The sequence below is a fragment of the Paroedura picta genome, chromosome 1 (assembly GCF_049243985.1).
Source record: "Paroedura picta isolate Pp20150507F chromosome 1, Ppicta_v3.0, whole genome shotgun sequence".
NCBI classification, from domain to species: domain Eukaryota; kingdom Metazoa; phylum Chordata; class Lepidosauria; order Squamata; family Gekkonidae; genus Paroedura; species Paroedura picta.
In genome coordinates, this window is record NC_135369.1 from 3,383,264 (window position 1) to 3,393,452 (window position 10,189).

General features: G+C 51.4%; 1 protein-coding gene across 2 annotated transcripts in view; it reads right to left on the minus strand.

Annotated features, from left to right (window-relative positions):
- ANXA9 (annexin A9) overlaps window positions 1–4,065 on the minus strand; it is a 30,374-nt gene extending 26,309 nt beyond the window's left edge. For both annotated transcript variants that reach the window (XM_077319838.1, XM_077319828.1), the window contains exon 1: window positions 3,895–4,065. The gene's annotated coding sequence lies outside the window, so the exon portion shown is untranslated. The remainder of the gene's footprint in view (window positions 1–3,894) is intronic.
- Between the last annotated feature and the right edge of the window lie 6,124 nt (window positions 4,066–10,189).

Genomic DNA, 10,189 nt, shown 5'->3' on the forward strand with positions numbered 1-10,189 from the left:
CTCCCTAACAATCCAGGGGAAGGGGGCCATGCGTACCTCTTGGATCCTGCATTCAGCAGGGGGTTGGATTAGGATGGCCTCTATGGGCCCTTACAACTTGACAGTCCTGCGGTTCCACAACCACGGGGTCGCCACCAAAAAGGACCTGTCTTGTATAGCCACCAAATCAGCTTCTTTGCTCAGGATGACTTCTCCCTGTGATGCCAGGCAGGAACATATAAGGAAAGAGGGATACCCCAGTCCCAAGCCATATAAGGCTCTAAAGCAGGGGTAGTCAACCTGCGGTCCTCCAGATGTCCATGGACTACAATTCCCATGAGCCCCTGCCAGCGAATGCTGGCAGGGGCTTCATGGGAATTGTAGTCCATGGACATCGGGAGGACCGCAGGTTGACTACCCCTGCTCTAAAGGACAAAACCAGACCCCTGAATTGGGCTTGACAGTGGACAGCTATCTGCACTAGCTGCTGCCCCCGAACAGTATTCAAGGGCAGCCCCTAGCAAGAGTGAATTCCAAGAATGAACGGTGCGACTGAGCCCAGGAGGGTCTGGTTGGGTTGGGCCCCAGTCTCCTGTTCCCAGCGGGAAGTAGCCAGATTCTCCCGGCCAGCCCTCCAATCAGGCATGGAGGCAGCAGCTCTTTTCTGGGGTTTATTACCCTGCAGGTGGCATCCAGAGGTAGACTGCACCTGAGAGGAGAGGCTTCATCTTCATTGCACAGCACATAGCTGCCCGTAGATCCACTTAAGGATTATTATTTTTGACCTAGCCGGATCAGATCCAGGACCTGTCTGTCCAAGTACCTTGTTTCTGGTGGTTTCTGGCTGGCTGGCCCACCCAAGTACACAGCCTGGTTAAACTCATGGATATCTCTCCCTTATTGCTAGAGAGCCAGCGTGGCATTGTGGCTGAGTTGCGGTGTCCTGTAATTTGATTCCCCACTCCTCCTCCACATGCAGCCAGCTGGGTGACCTGGGGCCACCACCAGTTCTCTCAGAGCTCTCTCAGCCCCACCTGCCTCACAGGGTGTCTGTTGCAGGGAGAGGAAGGGAAGATGATTGAGACTCGTCTTGGTAATACAAAGAGGAGTACAAAAATCCAGCTCTTCTTCTCATATCTTGCCTCTAGTATTCCAAGGTACACTGCCTCTCTTCATGGAGAGACTATTTACATTGTTACGGTTAATATTCCCCATTACCTCTCCTTCCTTCCTTCCTTCCTTCCTTCCTTCCTTCCTTCCTTCCTTCCTTCCTTCCTTACACTTTTTCCTTCCTTCCTTCCTTCCTTCCTTCCTTCCTTCCTTCCTTCCTTCCTTCCTTCCTTCCTTCCTTCCTTCCTTCCTTACCCTTTTTCCTTCCTTCCTTCTTTCCTTCCTTCCTTCCTTCCCCTTTTTCCTTCCTTCCTTCCTTCCTTCCTTCCTTCCTTCCTTCCTTCCTTCCTTCCTTCCTTCCTTCCTTCCTTCCCCTTTTTCCTTCCTTCCTTCCTTCCTTCCTTCCTTCCTTCCTCTCTTTCTTTCTCTCTTTCATTCTCTCTTCTTTCTTTCTTTCTCTTTCTCTCTCTCTTTCTTCCTTCCATCCTTTCTTTTTTCCTTCTCTCTCTCTTTCACTCTCTCTTTCTCTTTCTCTTTCTCTCACTCTCTCCCTTCCTTCCTTCCTTCCTTCCTTCCTTCCTTCCTTCCTTCCTTCCTTCCTTCTTTCCTTCCTTCCTTCCTTCCTTCCTTCCTTCCCCGCCTCTCACGACTTTTATCGCCTTGAGGCAGCTACCAATTAAAAAAAACATAAAACAACATGCCCTAAAAGCCCATTACAACAACAGTACAATAGACATCATATCCCACAAGCAGGCTGGCGGAAAACAATCTACCCCAACCCAACTCTCCTGTGTCCAGCCAGAATGTTATTCGGATCTCAGTTGTCATTATAGTCCTGGGATGCTCAGACGGGGTGAGGCCCTTGATCAAAACTCCGGTCAAGCCTCCCCTGGCCTCAACCAAAGAGCTCCATCTTGCAGACCCTGCAGAACCTAGACAGCTCCGTCAGGGCCCTCAGCTCTTTTGAGAACTCAATCCACCAGGCGGGTGCCAAGGCCGAAAAGGCCCTGGCCCCGGTTGAGGCCAGGCGGCTATTGCGGGGGGGGGGGCAGGACAACTAAGAGATTCCTACCTGCAGAGCGGAGAGCCCTGCGGGGGGCATAGGCAGACAAGCGGTCTCTCAGGTAGGCCTGACCCAGGCCACGTATAGCCTTGAAGGTTAAAACCCACACCTTGACCTTGATCCGGAAGCAGACCGGTAGCCAGTGTGGTTGTCTCAAAACTGGCTGAATGTGAGCCCTCCAAGGTGTCCAAGTGAGGACCCTGGAAGCCACATTCTGAACCAGATGTAATTTCCGGGTCAAAGACAAGGGTAGGCCCATGTAGAGCAAGTTACAGAAGTCCAGTCTGGAAGTGACCGTTGCGTGGATCACAGTGGCCAGGTGGTCCAAGGACAGGCAGAGCTGGGTGCAGGCGGAAGAACCTTCGTGATCTGAGCCTCCGTAAAAAGGGAGGCCTCAAAGGTCACTCCCAAATTCCTGGGAACTGGTGCAGGTGTTAATTGCACCCCAGACAGGCTTCCTGGTCCTGCCCTCGTCTCCCCAGCCACAGGGCCTCCGTCTTGGAGGAGTTTCAGGCCACTCTGCCGGAGCCATCCAGCCACTGCTTCCAAACAGCTGGCAAATGTATTTGGGGGGGTCCGGCCGACCGGATAGAGTCTTCTGCAGACTTTTGAGGTCTTGATTATACTGGGATTATACTGGGCTTCCCCACCCTGTAAAAACTTTAGTTTTTTTTATTAATGAAACATTTCAACTTACCAACAGATTTTAATTTATTAGTGTGACATAGGTTCTTTTTAAAAAATTGGCTGGTTTGTAAAATTTTCAGGAATAAAAACGATTAACAGGAAAAGCCGTAGTTTACAACAGGGGCAGGCCACCTGTGGTCCTCCAGATGTCCATGGACTACAATTCCCATGAGCCCCTGCCAGCTAACGCTGGCAGGGGCTCATGGGAATTGTAGTCCATGGACATCTGGAGGACCACAGGTGGACTACCCCTGGTTTACAAGACAGATCAAATTTTGGAGGAAAATCAAATAGATCCCAATGAAAAAGGAATGTACTTTATGAGTATCATTATTACTCTGTTTCTATTTATCCATCCCGAATGGCCCTTCACAAGAAAGCCGACAAGCCGGCATGACCTTAAAGCTGCCCCACAGGCTGGCCTGTCTCTAGCCAAAAGCATGAAAAAAGGAAAGGTGTTTTAAAAGGAGGCTCCAGCCCAATATTTCTGGGGGAGATGCTGCATGATCAGCGTTGGGCCAGCACTAAAAAGACCCCGTACCTGATTTCAAAAAAGAGCTGTCAGTTTCCAGGTGGTACCTGGAGATTCCCTGCTGACAACCAAGTTCTCTTTCCTTGGGGGAAAATTGCTGCTTTGTAGGGTGCATTTGATGGCATTATATCCTCCTGGAGTCACACCCATCCCCAAATCCCACCCTCCCTAGGCTCCACTTCCAAAAACTCCCCAGTGGGGGACCCCAAAGCAACTTCCATCATTTTACACTCCTCCATTCTAGCTCCACAACGACCCTACAGGGTAGGCATAAACTGAGATCCCCCCAGCGAGTTTCAACGGCAGAGTGACTCTCTCAGATCCTAGTCCGAAACTCTAACCAGAACCTGGTACGATCCAGAGGAAGCACTGTCAAAATCAGACTAACCCGTTCAAGGAAGGCCTCCGGGGAAGGAATATGACGCAAGTTGAAATCTCTCGTTTATTTGCTGGCCCCGGGGGGTCTGGAGAGAGAACAAACGGGCTACTCTATCCCCCTCCCTCCCGCAGCCCCTGAGCATACCTTTCCTGCCGGCGTTCCGTCCCCGGCTCCTTTCTGGAGTGCTGATCGGCACCCCTGCCCCGCCCCGCAGGGAGGTTGGATTCCCTGACCTTGTTTCTGATAAGAGCGAGAGCAGAACTGGCTCAACACGTCCTCACTCTCCAGCAGAGGCGTTCCTGCCTTTCGCAAGGCACCTGCCGAGGAGCCAAAATTCCTTTCTCCTTGGCGGGGCGGCTACACCTGCTGACTCCTGACGGGCGGCAACACCTGTAGACAGGTACGTCAGCAGGGAAAGCCGCACGCCCGTGACCAACAGGTGATTGGCAGGCGGCACGGGCTGGAGGGGGAAACCGACAGCATCCTCCACAGTCCATCCAGGCCATGCAGACAGGCCTCCTGGGCAAAGGAAATGTTTCCTGGATCCCTGGGGGAAGCAGGAGCCAACCCCAATAAACTCCTGCTGCTGCCTCCCAGTCCATCTAGTCCAGCCTCCTGCCTAACACAGTGGCCAGCCCACTCCTCTGAAAGTCCAACAACAGGGCAGAGAGACCGAGGCCTTCTTAAGAGCATCAGGAGAGCTCAGCTAGATCAGACCAGGGAGGGGCCATCTATTCCAGCCTCCCCTCTCACCCAGGGGTCAGCCAGTTCTTCTGTAGGGCCAACAACAGGACAGAGACACCGAGGCCTTCTTAAGAGCATCAGGAGAGCTCTGCTAGATCAGACCAGTGGTCCATCCAGTCCAGCCTCCTGTCTCAAACACTTCCTCTCCGCAGGGCTTGTAAGGCAGAGCTCTTCCGCCAGGCCTGTGGCTGAGCCCTAAAACCATCTGGTCTACCGGCCTACCTGTCAGAACCGGTTAGTATTTTGGTACTCAGTTGATATGCTTTGCCTCTCTTATAATTCCAGGGGGGTCCCTGGGTCCCACCTGAAGTCTGGCGACCCTACTTCCAGCTTCTGCACCCACTATTAATTAGAAGTCTACTCAGACCATCGATTCTGGGGAGGAGCCCCATCAAGACACGTTCCGCACTAGGATTTTGGCCCAGATTCGTACTTGAACAGGGTTGAGCATTTTAGTCCATTTCCGCACTGAAATTTGCCTTTTCAGGCGCAAAACCAGGGATGGCCAAGGCCGAAACGTAGAGATTCGGGCTTTTTCGGTCTGTGTCCAACATTGTTCCCCACCACCCCTTCCTTGCTCACTAACCCCTTCGCCCGGGACAACAACTTCCACCTTGCCGGTCGATGCCCAATTTAGCCACTGTGATCCGTGCATCGGTCACCTCCAGGCTAGACTTCTGTAACTCGTTCTACCCAGGGCTGCCCTTGAAGCTGTTCTGGAGACTCCAGCTGGACCATAACGTAGCAGCCTATGGTGAACACCCAAGTCCCTGGTGCTCTCCCATTTACACTGGCTCCAGATTGGCCCTGAGAGTCTGTCTGTGGCAGAAGAAAGGAACCAGAGTCCAGAAAGACTGAGAACATTTCTGGCAGGGGAGGAGCTTCCGGGAGTCACGGCTCCCTTCTCCAGAGAGCTTATCAGGCATTCCTTGGCCAGTCCCACGGCCTTCAGCAAATAACCCACTTGCCGCTTGTTCTAAGCAAGGTCAAGGCAAGAATCCCTCCTGTGCCTGGGAGTTTGATCTCCTTCTCAGAAGGAATTCGGCGCAGGAATGCAGTCGGACGATGTGGAGGAGACGTGCATCCGGGTGGCTCCCTCTCGCGGACTCTGCATTTCACTCAAGGCCTGGTCAAGGAGAACAAAGCCAGGGGGCACTTCTGGCCTCCTTCACTACAACTGGTGCGAGAAGCAGCCTCTGACGCCCTGTGGGATACGCCAAAGGGTCAGCCAGCTCAGCACCGGCCAGGCAGGTGTTTATGGGATGCTCTAAAGAGAGGAAGGGCAAAGTGTTTGTAAGCTTCTTGGGACTCCTTCAGGGAGTGAAAAGCGGCATATAAGAACCAACTCTTCTTCTTCTTCCTCAGTAATCTCAGGGCTCTCTCAGCCTCCCCTCCCTCACAGGGTGTCTGTTGTGGGGAGGGGAAAGGGAAGGCGACTGGAAGCCGCTTTGAGACTCCTTCAGGAGGAGAAAAGCGGCATATAAGAACCAACTCTTCTTCTTCTTCTTCTTCTTCTTCTTCTTCTTCTTCTTCTTCTTCTTCTTCTTCATTAATCTAAGGGCTCTTTCAGGCTCACCTTCTTCACAGGGAAGGGAGGGGAAGGCAATTGTTCGTCTCCGTCTTCTTGCCGTGTATATTGTATGCCAGTAAGGAGGATCCAGATTCCATGGCAGTCTGGGTCGTCGGGAGATTCAGGAGCAAGGAGAGGAGGCTGTCTGTCTCAGGACCCACACAAGTTGTTCCCACGCAGCATTCCTCCCGGCCATGCCTTCAATCACGCCTGCGGTCTTCATGGGAGCCCTTCTGGAACTACTCCCTGCCAGAGCTTTGTAGGTGTGCTGCTTTCCGTCTGTCTTGTAAAGCAACTCTAAGCCTGTGTTGACAGCGACAGACAGTGGGAGGAGAATCAGGGAGCTCTCTGGGTTCGAAGCTGTAGGTTTCTCAGAAGCCTGGCTCCTTGTTCCTGTCTGAGCCATGCTGATTCGCAGGACATGAAACAGCTGGTCCTTTTTTGCCTTCTGTGCTGGCTGCATCCTAGAATCATAGAATCATAGAATCATAGAGTTGGAAGGGGCCACAGAGGCCATCTAGTCCAACCCCCTGCTCAGCGCAGGATCAGCCCAGAGCATCCTAAAGCATCCAAGAAAAGTGTGTATCCAGCCTTTGCTTGAAGACTGCCAGTGACTGTCAGCTTCCTTTTCATGCAATTCCGTGGGCATTTCCGCACATCGAAAAAAATCGCATTGCACCAGCATAATGGTGTAGTGCTAAAAATTATCGCATCTCCAGCCATTCCTCACCTTCTTCCTGTCCCGCTTCCGTCTGCTGCCTTTTCGCACTCCTTAAATTCCACATTGCCTGCTGGAAATGGTGGAAGAGAACAACGGCCCGAGAAACCTGATGACTACTGCAGAGCTTTGGGTCTTTTACGCCACTCTCCGAAAGCGGTGATGATCCGCCTGCTGCTGTTTCAAAGAGGGGACATCTTGGAAGGCAGGATCTGGGGAGCTTTAGGATCTGAAAGCCACAGGTGCGAATGTTGGCGGAGGTGAATGGTGCAGTAAAGCGGAGCACACGCTGCTTGGGAATAAACGTGGTTTATTAGCCAGAGCACCAGGATACCCCAGTAACACCCCCGTGAGGTGCAGTTGGGGGTCGTCAGGCAGATGGGAGGGGAGGGTTTGGAGATAGGGGATTTGCTGCCCGGAGGGTGAGGAGTGGGGTTTAAATTGGCATTTTAATGGTGGATTTTATTGGGTTTTATTATGTAACCCGCTACAAGCCAGCAGGCCGGGGAGAGCCAGGAAACAAACTGAATGAATGAATGAATGAATGAATGAATGAATGAATGAATGAATGAATGAATGAACAAACGCGTGAGTGAATGAATGAATGGATGGATGGATGGAGGGATGGAGGGATGGAGGGATGGAGGGATGGAGGGATGGAGGAACAAACAAACGAACGAATGAGCAAGCAAGCGAGCAAGCGAGAAAATGAATGAATGAATGAACGAACAAATGAATGAATGAATGAATGAATGAATGGAGAATAAACTATAGGAAGGAGCAGACAGACAGACAGACAGACAGACAGACAGACAGACAGACAGACAGACCTGATTGCTTAAATCGAGCTAGAGAGGAAGAGGAACAGGCTGTCCTCAAAAGAACCATGAAAACGTGACAATCAAGAGACAATAAGGGAGTAATTATAGGGATTCCGGCCTCTAAGCGGATCCGGGGATACCCTGGAATTATAGCTCATCTCTAGACTAAAGAGATGGTTTCCCCTGGAGGAAATGCCTGCTTGGGAGGGGAGACTGAGGGATGCCAGCCTCCAGGCGGGAACTGGGGATCTGCCGAAATCACAGCTCATCTCCAGACTGCAGAGATCAGTTCCCCTGGAGGAAAGGGCTGCTTGGGAGGGGGCTCCATAGCATTATACTCCACTCCCTCCCCACCCCAAATCCCGCCTGCTCTCACCTCCACCCCCAAAAGCATCCAGGCATTTTCCAACCCAAAGCTGGCATCCTTAGAAATAGGGTGAGGTCCCTAACCCCACTAGGCTCCCTAGCTGTCCCCTTTCCTGCCCCAGCAAGATGTTCTTAGTCATTTTTCTGTATTGGTCTCTCATATTCCGCACCAGAGAGGTGAACGGACTCGTTGCATTGTTATTAAAACGGGTCAAAACATTTCCGGACTCTCCACGTTTACGGGACAGGCCTTTGCCACTCCACGGCTGCCTCTGATCTTGGGACACCTTTGTGACGTCTGTCATTCATGTTGGGCTAATACAGGCCATAATGAAACAAAGGATTGGACAACAACCAGGCAGAGACGCTGATTGTGGGAACCTTACGGACCAATGAACTATGCCCAGTAAGGACCAATCAGGTGCTTTGCTGTGCTCACCAAAACGAATGTAAGTTTATGGTTTCCTCCTTGTCCCTCGTCCGGTGCTTGGTTGGTGTTGCATTCAACAGAAGAGCAGTTGTTTCGAAGAACGTCCAGTGTGTGTCTACAGAACCCGCAGACTACACCTTTTTCGCCGCACATCCCATAAACACCTGCCTTCTCTTTCAGATTGCTCCACGCTCAGAGCGAAATGCCTGTCTAGACAGAATTCGCTCCACCCATGTGGGCTCAAGGCCAGAAAAAGCCGGTGGTAGGAGATCCCTTGCGTGGTGTCCATGGCCACCTTGTTCCTAAAACCAGGTGTTTTTAGGAAGTGTGTGTGTGGGGGGGGGGGACCAGGTAGAGCGTTTGCCCGGCAAAAGCTGTTGGAGATTACATTGGCAGCAGCGGCCACCACAACACAAGCTACCTCACCGCAGGACTAAAAGGAAGCTGCGGTGGCCATTTTGGGTCTGGCTCCGCCTCCTGCGGCAGCCATTTTGTAACATCCCACCCTGCCTTGTTGGAATTCCAAATGTGCCGCAGGCTCGAAAAGCTTGGAGTCCCCTAGGCTAGCACCAGAAGTGGCCACTTAGACACCCGACAGAGGTGTTCACCCCGGCCCAAACGTTCATGAATCAGCACTAACTTCATCAGATATACCGGGATGTAAATCCATTCTTCCGACGGTTTTGCATTCGGTCCTTCCTTTGCTGCTAATTAACTGTTTTATTCATGTTCCTTATAATGTGTTAGAATCTAATTCGGTCTGGGAGAAGGCCTAGTTCCCAGCTGTTTGTAGGTGGGCTGAATAGTATTACTCGTGAACAAAGGATAAGCAGATACAGTGGGAAGTTGCAGAGGTCTAGAGCTAACTGAACTCTGTAAACAGGGAGGATGTACAGGATCCGATTGGGAGACAGTAGGGATGCCAGCCTCCAGGTGGGACCTGGGGACCCCCAGGAATTGTAGCTCATCTCAGACTAAAGAGATCCGTTCGCCTGGAGAAAATGGATGCTTTTCAACATCCCTCCCAACTTCTGAGCGTAAGAAAAGAACTCTAAGTATTTGAAAGGTTGTCACTTGGAGGAGGGCAGGATGCTGTTTCTGCTGGCTGCAGAGGAGAGGACACGCAGTAATGGGTTTAAACTTCAAGTACAACGATATAGGCTAGATATCAGGAAAAAGTTTTCACAGTCAGAGTAGTTCAGCAGTGGAATAGGCTGCCTAAGGAGGTGGTGAGCTCCCCCTCACTGGCAGTCTTCAAGCAAAGGTTGGACACACACTTTTCTTGGATTCTATGATTCTAACTCAGAGGTCTCCGTTTCTATTTGTGTCTGACAAAAGGCACTTTGAATGTTGAAAGAGCATATTCCATAATATCTTGCCAGCCTCGAAGAGGCTCCTGGAGTCTAATCTAGGGCCTAGTCTGCACACAATAGATAATGCACTTTCAACGCACTTTCGAAGTAGACTTTCCTGTTCTGCACAGGAAAATCCAGCTGCCAAAGCACATTGAAAGTGCATTATCCTATGTGCACAGACTAGGCCTAGGTCTTCTACTCAAGACCAACACGGCTCCCCTTGGAAACTCGGCCGAGTGCGGAGAAGCAGGGCCACCAGGGGGTGCTCGAGATCAACGTTTGCTTTTGGAGAGCCACAATCTGGTTTTATTTGGAGGCACAGCAGAGCTTGAGTCCACTCCAGTGGCATCCTTTAGGACCAGCCAACTTTAATTCTAAGCTTTCGTGCGCGTTTATATTTCCTCAGACAGAACCAGTTGGAGTCCAGCTTCTACC